Source organism: Arachis hypogaea, chromosome 16, assembly GCF_003086295.3.
Source record: "Arachis hypogaea cultivar Tifrunner chromosome 16, arahy.Tifrunner.gnm2.J5K5, whole genome shotgun sequence".
In the NCBI taxonomy this organism is placed as follows: Eukaryota; Viridiplantae; Streptophyta; class Magnoliopsida; order Fabales; family Fabaceae; genus Arachis; species Arachis hypogaea.
This window is the reverse complement of record NC_092051.1, coordinates 142553623-142566107: the sequence shown is the minus strand read 5'-3', so window position 1 is coordinate 142566107 and position 12485 is coordinate 142553623. Positions and strand designations below refer to the sequence as shown.

The 12485-nt window shown below is 35.6% G+C and overlaps 1 long non-coding RNA gene across 4 annotated transcripts; it reads left to right on the top strand.

Moving 5' to 3' along the window:
• Positions 1-1100: 1100 nt before the first annotated feature.
• LOC112755454 (uncharacterized) lies at positions 1101-10539 on the top strand. Of its 4 annotated transcripts, XR_011874617.1 has the most exons (7): positions 1101-1786; positions 1882-2011; positions 2126-2274; positions 7760-8321; positions 8417-8546; positions 8661-8809; positions 10299-10539. It is a non-coding gene; the product is annotated as an uncharacterized lncRNA (long non-coding RNA). The 4 variants fall into 4 exon arrangements; XR_003179006.3 differs by lacking the exons at positions 7760-8321; positions 8417-8546; positions 8661-8809 and having other exon boundaries at positions 1106-1786; positions 10299-10516; XR_003179007.3 differs by lacking the exons at positions 7760-8321; positions 8417-8546; positions 8661-8809; positions 10299-10539 and adding an exon at positions 3773-4890 and having other exon boundaries at positions 1106-1786.
• Positions 10540-12485: the final 1946 nt, after the last annotated feature.

Genomic DNA, 12485 nt, shown 5'->3' with positions numbered 1-12485 from the left:
TAAAATATAATCGATCGACATTCTAACCAAAATAAACACGATAAATAAGATAATGAATTACAATATAAAGCAAGGCTTACCAATATCCGAGATTCTGTCGGAGGGTGACACAGAGACTCCAAGGACATCCATCAGTAAATTGCCTACAATGCACATGGTACTTTAACTGATCTGACTCCACAACTTGGTACTCAACACTTCTCTAAATGTTATAATTCTTCACACCTTGCATGACTGCCTCTTTGCTTCTGAATCTATGACTAATCCGAAACTCTACTTTACTCCCTGTGTTGTAATCGTCCCCATTCATATTGAAAAAAATAGAGTTACCTTGTGCATCGCGTCCAGATCCAATGTGTGATAGTGGCTGGGTACAACTAATAACTCCAAAATCTTTTATGGGACAGGCAGAAGATACCAAACTGATTCACCTACCGGAGTCTCTGGTACGAAGTCCTCATCCTCATCATCATCAGAAGAACCACCCCCATTGCTATCGGCAACATATTCTTTGTCGGACTCCTCACAGTCCACGTCTATGGGCACCTCCACACTAGCACAGTGTAAGGAGTGGTGCAAAAAGTGCGTCATCCTGGATAAAATTTGTAAGACCTAGAATTTTCAAATAAATCTTGTTATGAATTAATTTTAATTCATTTATTCATTAGAAATTTTATTCTCAGAAATTATTTTATTAAAGTTAATTAAATCAAAAATTAAATCAGGTTTTGAAAATTAAATAGAATTTTACCTAATTTTATAATTATTAAATTATTTTCTATATTTAAATTATAAAGTTGGTAGTTATGAAATAATAAGAATTTTATATGATTTGATTTTAGATAATTTAATTTATATTATTTAATACTTTAAGTTAAAGATAAAGAGAAATTAATTATATTATCATGGATTTTCAATTAGAGTAATTTATTGAGAATCAATTAGTACTTTTATACCACAAATAATATTTTAAAGTAATTTTAGAGATTAAATTAGTTTTACAAATATTAATACTTTATGCTCCAATTTTATTAAAATTACCAAACTATCCCTATACCTAATTTTTACCAAAACCCTAAATTAGCCAAAATTCCCAAACTCACTCTCCTAACCCTAATTTTATTACATTTTCCCCCTTCCTCCTTATCTCAGCGCCGCCATACTTTTCCTCAGCTTCAGAAAATCAGGAAAAAGAAGAAAGAAAAAAAGGGAGAAGGGAAACGAGGAGAGCAGAGGAGGGCGGAGAAGACGACCGCGCCGGCGCGTTGGGCCTCGCCGCCGCCGTCGCGTCGTTGTCGGACCGTGACGAGGGGGCGTTTGTGGAGGGAGCCATGAGAGAGAGACGAGCGTGAGTCAGGACGGGGAGGGAGAAGCCACCGCCGTGTATCCTCGTTGCCGTAGCTGAAGCTTGAACACCGCTGCAACCACCGCGTGCTATCATCTTCAGATCCGCCGTCGAGCAGAAGCCGTTCGCCACTGCTGGACCTCCGTCGCCAGCGATTCGCCGCCGCTAAAGCCCATCACTGCCGCCGTGACACCGCCGCGGAGAGAGGAAGTGACGTGATTAAAGAGAGGAGGAAGAAGGAGACCTGCGCGCCGTCGGAGCCAGTGTCGCCCAATCGCCGCCATTCACCCCTTGCCGTCACCGTTCAGGCCACTGCCAAGTCACCGTTGATGAAGCTTCAGCCACCGCCACGCCTGGCTGTCGCCAGGGTTGCCTCCGCCGCGTCTCACCACTAAAGAGAAGCCTTGCCTACGCTGTTGCCGAACCGGGCCAGATTCACCGGTAACCCTATTTCTGCTTTCTTGAACCCTGTTCCACTTCTATTTTGTTTCACTGTTTTGATTATTGTTGGTGTCTCTGCTGCCTTAATTATTCAGATTAATGCTACTGCCGCCACTGGCTTGTTATTTCTGCTTGGCTGTGCCCTTATTCGTCGTTCTAATTGTTGAAAGGAAATGTTGTCGAAGCTATAGTTTCTCCGTTCCCCATTCTCTTGTTTCTTTTCTGGTAGGACAAATTCTATTGTACTTTATCTTGCCATAATGCTCCATTTCGATTCTATTTTATTAGTGCGTAATGTTTCTCTTTGCCTTGCTTGGTTGTGTTTATTCTGGCTGTTAGCTAAAGCTGCTGTGTTTGCGATTATTACTTTCGCTTGCCATTCTTCTTCACTAGCAGAGCTTGGAATACGAATCATAACGTAGCTGCAGCAGAATAAGGTGAAAAGAGGGTTTGTCGCGTTAAAATCGCTGCGGGTTTGATTCTTTGAGGTAGGGTTTTTCTTAAAATCTAATTTATATTACAGAGTTGTGATAAATAGATATTAATGTGAGAGAACATATGCCTGTGATTATAATTGTCTTCTAAATGTGGTTGTTTGCTGGACTGAATGACTGATTGCTTGATTGCTTGAGTAGTTTGTGATTTCTGAAAAGAAATTAGTTTGAAAGGTTATTTAGTTGATTATTATGAAAAATGGCTTTTCTTGGTTTTGAAGCTATTTTTGATGATGTAAAGAAATTGGCTTTGGAAATGGTTTAATTTTGAGTTAGTGACTTTATAAATGATTTAGTATTTGAGATGGTTTGATTTTAAAAAGAGATTTATTATGGGCACTGATTCGCTTTGAAAATAATTTGATATTGGAACTAGATGAATCTTGGAAATGATTGAGGTTTGGAAAGGGTTTGAGAAATGTTTGGATGGGACCCGAAAAGGGTGGCAGAATCCGAGTTTTAGAGGAGATGCTACCAAAATTTTATAAAATTAGAAGTTTCATTTGAAGTAGTTATTTTAAAAGGTTTAGTTTTAAGCATTATATTATTTAAGATTACTTCACTTATCAAAGAAAAAGTTATGTTTTGGATTGAGAATTGTTAGTGAACGAAACGGAAAGAAGGATGATGAGGATTGATTTGAAATATGATTTTTGAAATGAACTTGGAAATGAGATTTGGATTGATGAACGATTATGATGTTGAGAATGTTGAGATGTGAACTTTGAATTATTCACATGGCTTATGAATTTGAAATATCTGAGATACGAGGTTCCCTGGATTAAGTGTCGTGGCTTGCCACCACGTGTACTGGGTTGAAAACTCGATATTCTGTTGACCCTACGACGTAAGTGTGTGACCGGGTACTATATAAATTCCTGGGAATGTTACCCCCATTGAGTAATATTGATTATTTGAGAAAAAGCTATGCATAGACTCTTGGGGATGCACGTCGGGGGACAGTCTAAGTACAATTCAGACTTGTCGGGTTGGCTGGATAACCGACAGATGAGCCTCATCAGCCATAGGACAGGCATGCATCATATGCATTTGTATGTTTTGCTTGGGTTTGAACTTGTTTTGGTTTGTCTAATTGCTAAACTGTTCTTAACTGCTACTTGAACTATTTGCTGTAATTGCTACCTACTTGTGCTTTCCTTGTCTGTCTTGCTTGTGTTTGTCCTGGTGTGCTACATTTGAGAATGAACTTTGGTGCTGAATTGATGACTGTGCTGTTTGATTGCGTGGTTAGTTTCTGATTGAGATTTTCTTATAAGAAAGGAAATGTTTTTGAATTTTCGAAAGATTAAACATTGTTTCTTTGAAAAAGTTTTTGAACGATTTCCTATGGGTTCTAAAAGATTCATAAAGCAATGATAATCACTGAGCTTGAGAACAGTTTTCTTATTAAATATCTTCTTATGACAACTTTGAAATTTCATGGTGAGACCGTGTGGTTAGGTTCTCACCCCCTATAGCTTTACCTTTTCAGGAACTGGATGAAGAAGCATTAAGAAGAGTTATACTGCGTTTGGTTTATATGCTGTTGTATTATTTAGATTATTTTCTTCCCTCGTCTTTGTTATTACAAGTTTGTAAGAGGGATAGGAATTGTATGTTTTATATATATAATATATTGAGTTATTATGTAAGGAGTCTTGCATATGAATCTATGCCTGCTTGTTTGTTTTTTTTAAGATAAAGTTTTTACTTCCAATGTTCAAAGAAATCAGCGATACAGTGTCGAGTCACAGGCTCCTATTTTAGTATTTAATATGTAAAGTAGTCGTAATACTTCCTGCTATCAGAGTGGCGCAGCCGGAAGCGTGACTTCTAATAGTGAGGGTGTTACATTATGGTATCAGAGCGGTCTTTCCTGTAGAGCCTGAGGAATGGACCGGTTATGCTTCAATTGCATACTCTGAGAGTCTGTCATGTAGTAGGTCTTGTTCGAATAACGAGAATTAGAGCTTTATGCACATGACGGTCTATTGATTAATGCCATTAGTCTTGCATTGAATAATCCCTGGTATTAAGTTTGGCCAGCTTAACACTAGTGAATTATGTATATGCAAGCATTAATGGGTTATCGTAGACGATATGCGAGTCATAGATAACACGAGTCACGGGTTTTGGGAACGTTAGAGACTAAATTTCAGAGATTAGTTCCGTTTCGACGTATAATCTTTATTTGTGCTTGACGTTATCTTTTCCTTTATCAATAGTATTGGAATCTCTAGTTCTTGATTTCTTCTTGGAATGTGTTTTGGATATTTTTCTACCATATCTTGTCATTCATATATATCCTTGTTTGATTATGTTCCTAATTGTTGCTTGAATCTTTAAAGAACATTCAACCTTAACACTGTTCATAAATTTGGTATTTGTTGATTTGATTTCGAATTAATTTTGGTGCAATCCATAATCCTTGATTCCTAAGTTATTTGAAATCTTAAGAGTCACGATTCGTAGTAAACTGATTATGCGATTTAGTTCTCCTGTTTCGTGTTCTGTAACTATTGTGTGTCCTGCTCGGATTACAATCTTTGGTTTTGTGTTTCTTCGTAAAAATGATAAAAACTGACCTTGTTTTAATAAAATGTATCAATTCTAGTAGTTTTCTTCTACAACTCTTATCTTGGAATTGTTTTTGAAAATAGTTCTATTTTGGTTCTTTTTCAGTTTGATTCTGATTGTAACCATTATTTGAATTCTAAATATGACAACTTTTGATTTTGTAAGTACTTTTCTACAAAAAAAAAATAAAAATTTTCTTTATATAGTTACAACATGCTTCTATCTAAAAGTACTACTTAGTCTTCATTTATCTTTACAAGAATACTTTACCTTAAATTTTCTCATTTGAACATAATTTGATTCTTTTGCAACATTATTCGAATTTTTATGCATATATATATATATATATATATATATATATATATATATGAACTTTTCAAATTTTCTAAAGCAAGATTTCTGCTTTTATTCCAATTAATTTTCATTTAATAAACTTCATATAAATTATTTTAATTTGAATTTGATTTAGCATAACATAATATTTACCTGTGTTTAGTTTTTTTGAAAAATATTAAATTTATATACTTTCTTTAGAAAAATATAAACCAATTCCTTTAGGTTCATTCCAAATTGTTGTACTCTTTTTACTATTATTGCCCATGTCGAAACTCTTTGATTCAGAATTCCTTCTTAAGCTTTCGAATTAACTCCCTTTACACTACACTCCATTGCTTATATACATCTTTGTCTGTTGATAACCTCACGTGTTCTTTCAAATTCTTGCGAAGTACCATCCTTGTCCAACTGCGAACCTGAGTATTCTCCCGATTTCTTGTAAATACTATTTGTGTTGTCTGTAATATTCTCAATTGTTTATCTCATATCCTCTCTTTTTATTAGATAAGATGATCTTCTTCTTGAGTTTATCTATTCCCTGTGGATCTTTCATTTGATTGTGTTCCCATACATTCCCCTGGATTTTGTAAATGACGTCCTTGACTCTGGTCACTTTCTTGTGAATCTTGTACTTTGGTTTAGCTTGAATTCAATTCTAACGAATGCACCGTTCTCTTCTCATCGTCTCCATTAAAATTCTTTAATCTCTCCATACGTCCGTCTCATTTATAAACTGCTATTTGAATCTTTAAGAATATCTATCCTTGTCATTATACTTCTCTTTGACACAACATTGGAATTGTTTTGCATACAATGCCGACCCTTGAATCTTTGAAAAGTAAAGTACTCATTTTTATTATATTCTATTGGCTTATGTGTTCTAATTTGTATCACTCAATTTGATGTGTCGTTCTTCTTTCTCTTTCCTTGGAATGTAATTTAAATTTCCTTGCTTCGCGATTTGTACCTTACACGTATCTTGACTGTTTACACCTCTGACTATGTTAAAACTCTTGCAACATGGCTATTAATTCCATATTCCTCCATGAACTATGAAAACCCCGTAGTCATTTGAAGTTGTTCTGCGGTAATGCGTCATCATAGTCTTTAATCATTCATTTTCTATGAAATCTCATACTTCTTTGACTCAGCTTGGATATATTTTAAATAATGCGCTGATTTTCGTCTTATTGATCCTATTGCATTTCTTTGACCCAAAGGTTATCTTTGAAGTTGTCAATTGATTTCTTTCTAGCAAACTTCGTTGCTTGAGCATCCTTGTTTACTTGCAATTGTATTTATTCTTTCAAATTCTTGCGAACGCGGTCCCTGTCACTTCTCTTTCTTTTCTATGGTCTATTATCCTTCTGAATATACTCGAGATTAGTTTTGGTATCTTGTGCGACCGTTAGACTTAGTAAACGACACATTAGTCCTTTAGGACACATTTGATGAACGTAAAAGGTAAAATTCGTAGGTGTATGACATCACAGGGAGTTGTGAAACCTTGTTTTACGGGAAAGAGTTCTGTTGATGTGAGACTTATGACCAGTAGTAAGGTTTGCAAAGTGTTTAACAAAGTTGAAAACCTTCGAATAAGTTGCTCAATGAAGTACGGTTAAGAATGGTAGAGATAAGTTAAGTTGAAGTTTGAATAATTGAATCTCTGAAGTTGGTATGAGATTAGTATGCAAACATTAAGCACATCGTTTTAACCCCAGCTTGTTTTATAACCTTTTACCGTCTTGCTTTACCATCACATATTTGAAACATATCATCTTGTACATCAAGCCTATCTTGTAACTTCTGTTTCGCATCACACTTATATCCTTTATAACCTTATGCCATATGAAAATTCTGGTATTTGAAACTATATGAATATATATACTGAGAACTTTTTACCTTTTCTTTAAATAAGTTCAAGAGTGAAGTAATATGAAATCTCTTTTATTTTGTATCAATTTTCGAGGGCGAAAATTTTTATAAGGTGGGTAGGATGTAAGACCCAGAATTTTCAAATAAATTTTGTTATGAATTAATTTCAATTCATTTATTCATTAGAAATTTTATTCTCAGAAATTATTTTATTAAAGTTAATTAAATCAAAAATTAAATCAGGTTTTGATAATTAAATAGAATTTTACCTAATTTTATAATTATTTAATTATTTTCTATATTTAAATTATAAAGTTGGTAGTTATGAAATAATAAAAATTTTATATGATTTGATTTTAGATAATTTAATTTATATCATTTAATACTTTAAGTTAAAGATAAAGAGAAATTAATTATATTACCATGGATTTTCAATTAGAGTAATTTATTGAGAATCAATTAGTACTTTTATACCACAAATAATATTTTAAAGTAATTTTAGAGATTAAATTAGTTTTTCAAATACTAATACTTTATGCTCTAATTTTATTAAAATTACCAAACTATCCTTATACCTAATTTTTACCAAAACCCTAGATTAGCCAAAATTCCCAAACTCACTCTCCTAACCCTAATTTTATTACATTTTCCCCTTCCTCCTTATCTTAGCGTTGCCATACCCTTTCCTCAGCTTCAGAAAATCAGAAAAAAGAAGAAAGAAAGAAAGGGAGAAGGGAAACAGGGAGAGCAGAGGAGGGCGGAGAAGACGACCGCACCGGCGCGTTGGGCCTCACCGCCGCCGTCGCGTCGTTGTCGGACCGTGGCGAGGGGGCGTTTACGGAGGGAGCCATGAGAGAGAGACAAGTGCGAGTCAGGACTGCGAGGGAGAAGCCACCGCGTGCTATCATCTTCAGATCCGCCGTCGAGCAGAAGCCGTTCGCCACTGCTGGACCTCCGTCACCAGCGATTCGCTGCCGTTGAAGCCCATCACTGCTGCTGTGACACCGCCACGGAGAGAGGGAGTGACGTGATTAAAGAGAGGAGGAGGAAGGAGACCGGCGTGCCGTCGGAGCCAATGTCGCCCAATCGCCGCCATTCCCCCCTTGCCGTCGCCGTTCAGGCCACTGCCAAGTCACCGTCGATGAAGCTTCAGCCACCGCCACGCCTAGCTGTCGCTAGGGTTGCCTCCGCCGCGTCTCACCACTAAAGAGAAGCCTTGCCTACGCTGTTGCCGAACCGGGCCAGATTCACCGGTAACCCTGTTTCTGCTTTCTTAAACCCTGTTCCACTTCTATTTTGTTTCACTATTTTGATTATTGTTGGTGTCTCTGCTGCCTTAATTATTCAGATTAATGCTACCGCCGCCACTGGCTTGTCATTTCTGCTTGGCTGTGCCCTTATTCGTCGTTCTAATTGTTGAAAGGAAATGTTGTCGAAGCTATAGTTTCTCCGTTCCCCATTCTCTTGTTTCTTTTCTGGTAAGACAAATTCTATTGTACTTTATCTTGCCATAATGCTCCATTTCGATTCTATTTTATTAGTGCGTAATGTTCCTCTTTGCCTTGCTTGGTTGTGTTTATTCTGGCTATTAGCTAAAGCTGCTGTGTTTGCGGTTATTACTTTTGCTTGCCATTCTTCTTCACTAGCAAAGCTTGGAATACGAATCATAACGTAGCTACTGCAGAATAAGGTGAAAATAGGGTTTGTCGCATTAAAATTGCTGCAGGTTTGATTCTTTGAGGTATGGTTTTTCTTAAAATCTAATTTATATTACAGAGTTGTGATAAATAGATATTAATGTGAGAGAACATATGCCTGTGATTATAATTGTCTTCTAATTGTGGTTGTTTGCTGGACTGAATGACTGATTGCTTGATTGCTTGAGTAGTTTGTGATTGCTGAAAAGAAATTAGTTTGAAAGGTTATTTAGTTGATTATTATGAAAAATGGCTTTTCTTGGTTTTGAAGCTATTTTTAATGATGTAAAGAAATTGACTTTGGAAATGGTTTAATTTTGAGTTAGTGACTTTATAAATGATTTAGTATTTGAGCTGGTTTGATTTTAAAAAGAGATTTATTATGGGCACTGATTCGCTTTAAAAATAATTTGATATTGGAACTAGCTGAATCTTGGAAATGATTGAGGTTTGGAAAAGGTTTGAGAAATGTTTGGATGGGACCCAAAAAGAGTGGCAGAATCTGAGTTTTAGAGGAGATGCTACCGAAATTTTATAAAATTAGAAATTTCATTTGAAGTAGTTATTTTAAAAGGTTTAGTTTTAAGCATTATATGATTTAAGATTACTTCACTTATCAAAGAAAAAGTTATGTTTTGGATTGAGAATTGTTAGTGAACGAAACGGAAAGAAGGATGATGAGGATTGATTTGAAATATGATTTTTGAAATGAACTTGGAAATGAGATTTGGATTGATGAACGATTATGATGTTGAGAATGTTGAGATGTGAACTTTGAATTATTCACATGGCTTATGAATTTGAAATATCTGAGATACGAGGTTCCTTGGATTAAGTGCCGTGGCTTGCCACCACGTGTACCGGGTTGAAAACTCGATATTCTGTTGACCCTATGACGTAAGTGTGTGACCGGGCACTATATAAATTCCCGGGAATGTTACCCCCATTGAGTAATATTGATTATTTGAGAAAAAGCTATGCATAGACTCTTGGGGATGCACGTCGGGGGACAGTCTAAGTATAATTCAGACTTGTCGGGTTGGCTGGATAACCGACAGATGAGCTTCATCAGCCATAGGACAGGCATGCATCATATGCATTTGTATGTTTTGCTTGGGTTTGAACTTGTTTTGGTTTTCCTAATTGCTAAATTGTTCTTAACTGCTACTCTACTTGAACTATTTGCTGTAACTGCTACCTACTTGTGCTTTCCTTGTCTGTATTGCTTGTGTTTGTCCTGGTGTGCTACATTTGAGAATGAACTTTGGTGCTGAATTGATGACTGTGCTGTTTGATTGCGTGGTTAGTTTCTGATTGAGATTTTCTTATAAGAAAGGAAATGTTTTGAATTTCCGAAAGATTAAACATTGTTTCTTTGAAAAAGTTTTTGAACGATTTCCTATGGGTTCTAAAAGATTCATAAAGCAATGATAATCACTGAGCTTGAGAACAGTTTTCTTATTAAATATCTTCTTATAAAAACTTTGAAATTCCATGGTGAGACCGTGTGGTTAGGTTCTCACCCCCCTACAGCTTTACCTTTTCAGGAACCAGATGAAGAAGCATTAAGAAGAGTTATACTGCGTTTGGTTTATATGCTGTTGTATTATTTAGATTATTTTCTTCCCTCGTCTTTGTTATTATAAGTTTGTAAGAGGGATAGGAATTGTATGTTTTATATATATAATATATTGAGTTACTATGTAAGGAGTCTTGCATATGAATCTATGCCTGCTTGTTTGTTTTTTTTTAAGATAAAGTATTTACTTCCGATGTTCAAAGAAATCAGCGATACAGTGTGGAGTCACAGGCTCCTATTTTAGTATTTAATATGTAAAGTAGTCGTAATACTTCTTGCTATCAGAGTGGCCAGCCGGAAGCGTGACTTCTGATAGTGAGGGTGTTACAAAATTCGAGCTGCTAGAACTACCACTGCCAACATCACTGACATCTGCAAAAAACTTCATCACTTGTTCCGCCATAATGTTTACATGGACATCAAACATAAGGTGCACATGCTCATCGCCATTGAGGCAAAACAGACAAAACCGAAATACTTCATTTTCCATCGATGTTAACATCCGATAACCAACTCTTCGGACTTATTTTCTCTTTTTTCTGAAACAAAAAGTTCAATACAATAAGGTGGAGCAATAATACAAAGAATACTAGACAAGTAAAATAAAACTAATCCTAGTCATCTCCGCCAATGCCATAAATAACCAGAAAAATCAAATACTACTCCACTCTTTGTAGCTCCTAATCGACCTGTTGATTACTTCTGCAACACCTGCTACTTGATTCCTAAAGATTATGTCATTTTTTTCAGCCAAGTACTCCAAATGATAGCAAAAAAAAAAAAAAAAAACTAATCAACTACCTGTTATATTCTTCCTTTCTTACAGGTGCACATGTCCAATTCTCAAAATGTTGCTTAATCGTTCCTGGAATAGAATATGGCTTATTATAGGCAGACAACCAAGTACACCACCCCTGTCAAGTAAACTCACAACCAATAAACAAGTGGTAATCATTCTCAATATCTTGTTTACATAGAGTACAAATACTATCATTTTGATCAATAACGCTAAATCTACTTAATCTCTCCTTAGTATTGACCCTGCCCACTAATACAAATCAGGTGAATAATTCAATTAGTGGTGGTATCAAGTCCCTTTAAATAGAACTAGTAAAACTGTAACTTGTAATATCTTTCGGTATTAGTTCAGCCTGTAAAATCTTCACAAAGGAGTTAGTAAAATAAATGCCTAATTTATCAAATTTTCACACTAGTTGGTCCTCTCTCTCATGTGTTAATTTGACTGATTAAAGGATCCCATGGAGTTGGTTAACTAAATCCAACTCCCATTAGAATAATTTTCTTCTCCATTGAAAATTCCATATCCACTCTAACCCATCCCAGAACCCACAATCTTCTATTACCGATCAATGTTGGTTTGAGACCGAGAAAAATCTTCAACATACCACATGGTAGTCAATTATCCTCCTAGAATCGAATTTTTCTACCATTCTCTACCTCCAAAGATAGACCTTTGATCATATTGTCTCTCACTCATCTCTTCTTTATCTGTAACTGGCATATATTCTTTCATGGTCCTCATCTATTAGGTGGCTGACAAGAGAGTACTATATTTGAATTCGAATCATTACAGGAGCACATAATTTTCTTCTATAATGGACAATCTTCCTTCAAAAATTGTCACCACCACTTGAATAAGAGAATTGTATTCTGAATAACTGCATCACTGATTCCCAGACCTCCTAACTTTTTTAGAGTTTGGACAATTTTCCACCTCACCGATGGTATCCCATGCTTGTCATCCTCCTTGCTCCATAGGAACTTCCTCTACAAAGAAAGTAACTTTTCTGCCACTGCTTTAGGCATCTTATATATGTTGAGGTAATAAACTAGCAGACTATTAAGCACAGATTTGATGAGGACCAGTTTACCAGCTTTACTAAGCATTTTTGCTTTCCACAAGTTGAGATTTTCTTCCACTTTGTCTATTATTGGGTTTTATATTTTGACTAACATCGGGTTCGCTCCCAAAGAAATACCAAGATATTTAACTAGCAACAAAATTTTTTTATGCCCCCTTTAGAGTTATACTCAAACTCAAATCGTTTAATTACACTGTAAACGAGATAAATAAAAAGATAAAAATCGATAAAAAACTATAAATGATCTATTTCAGTAAA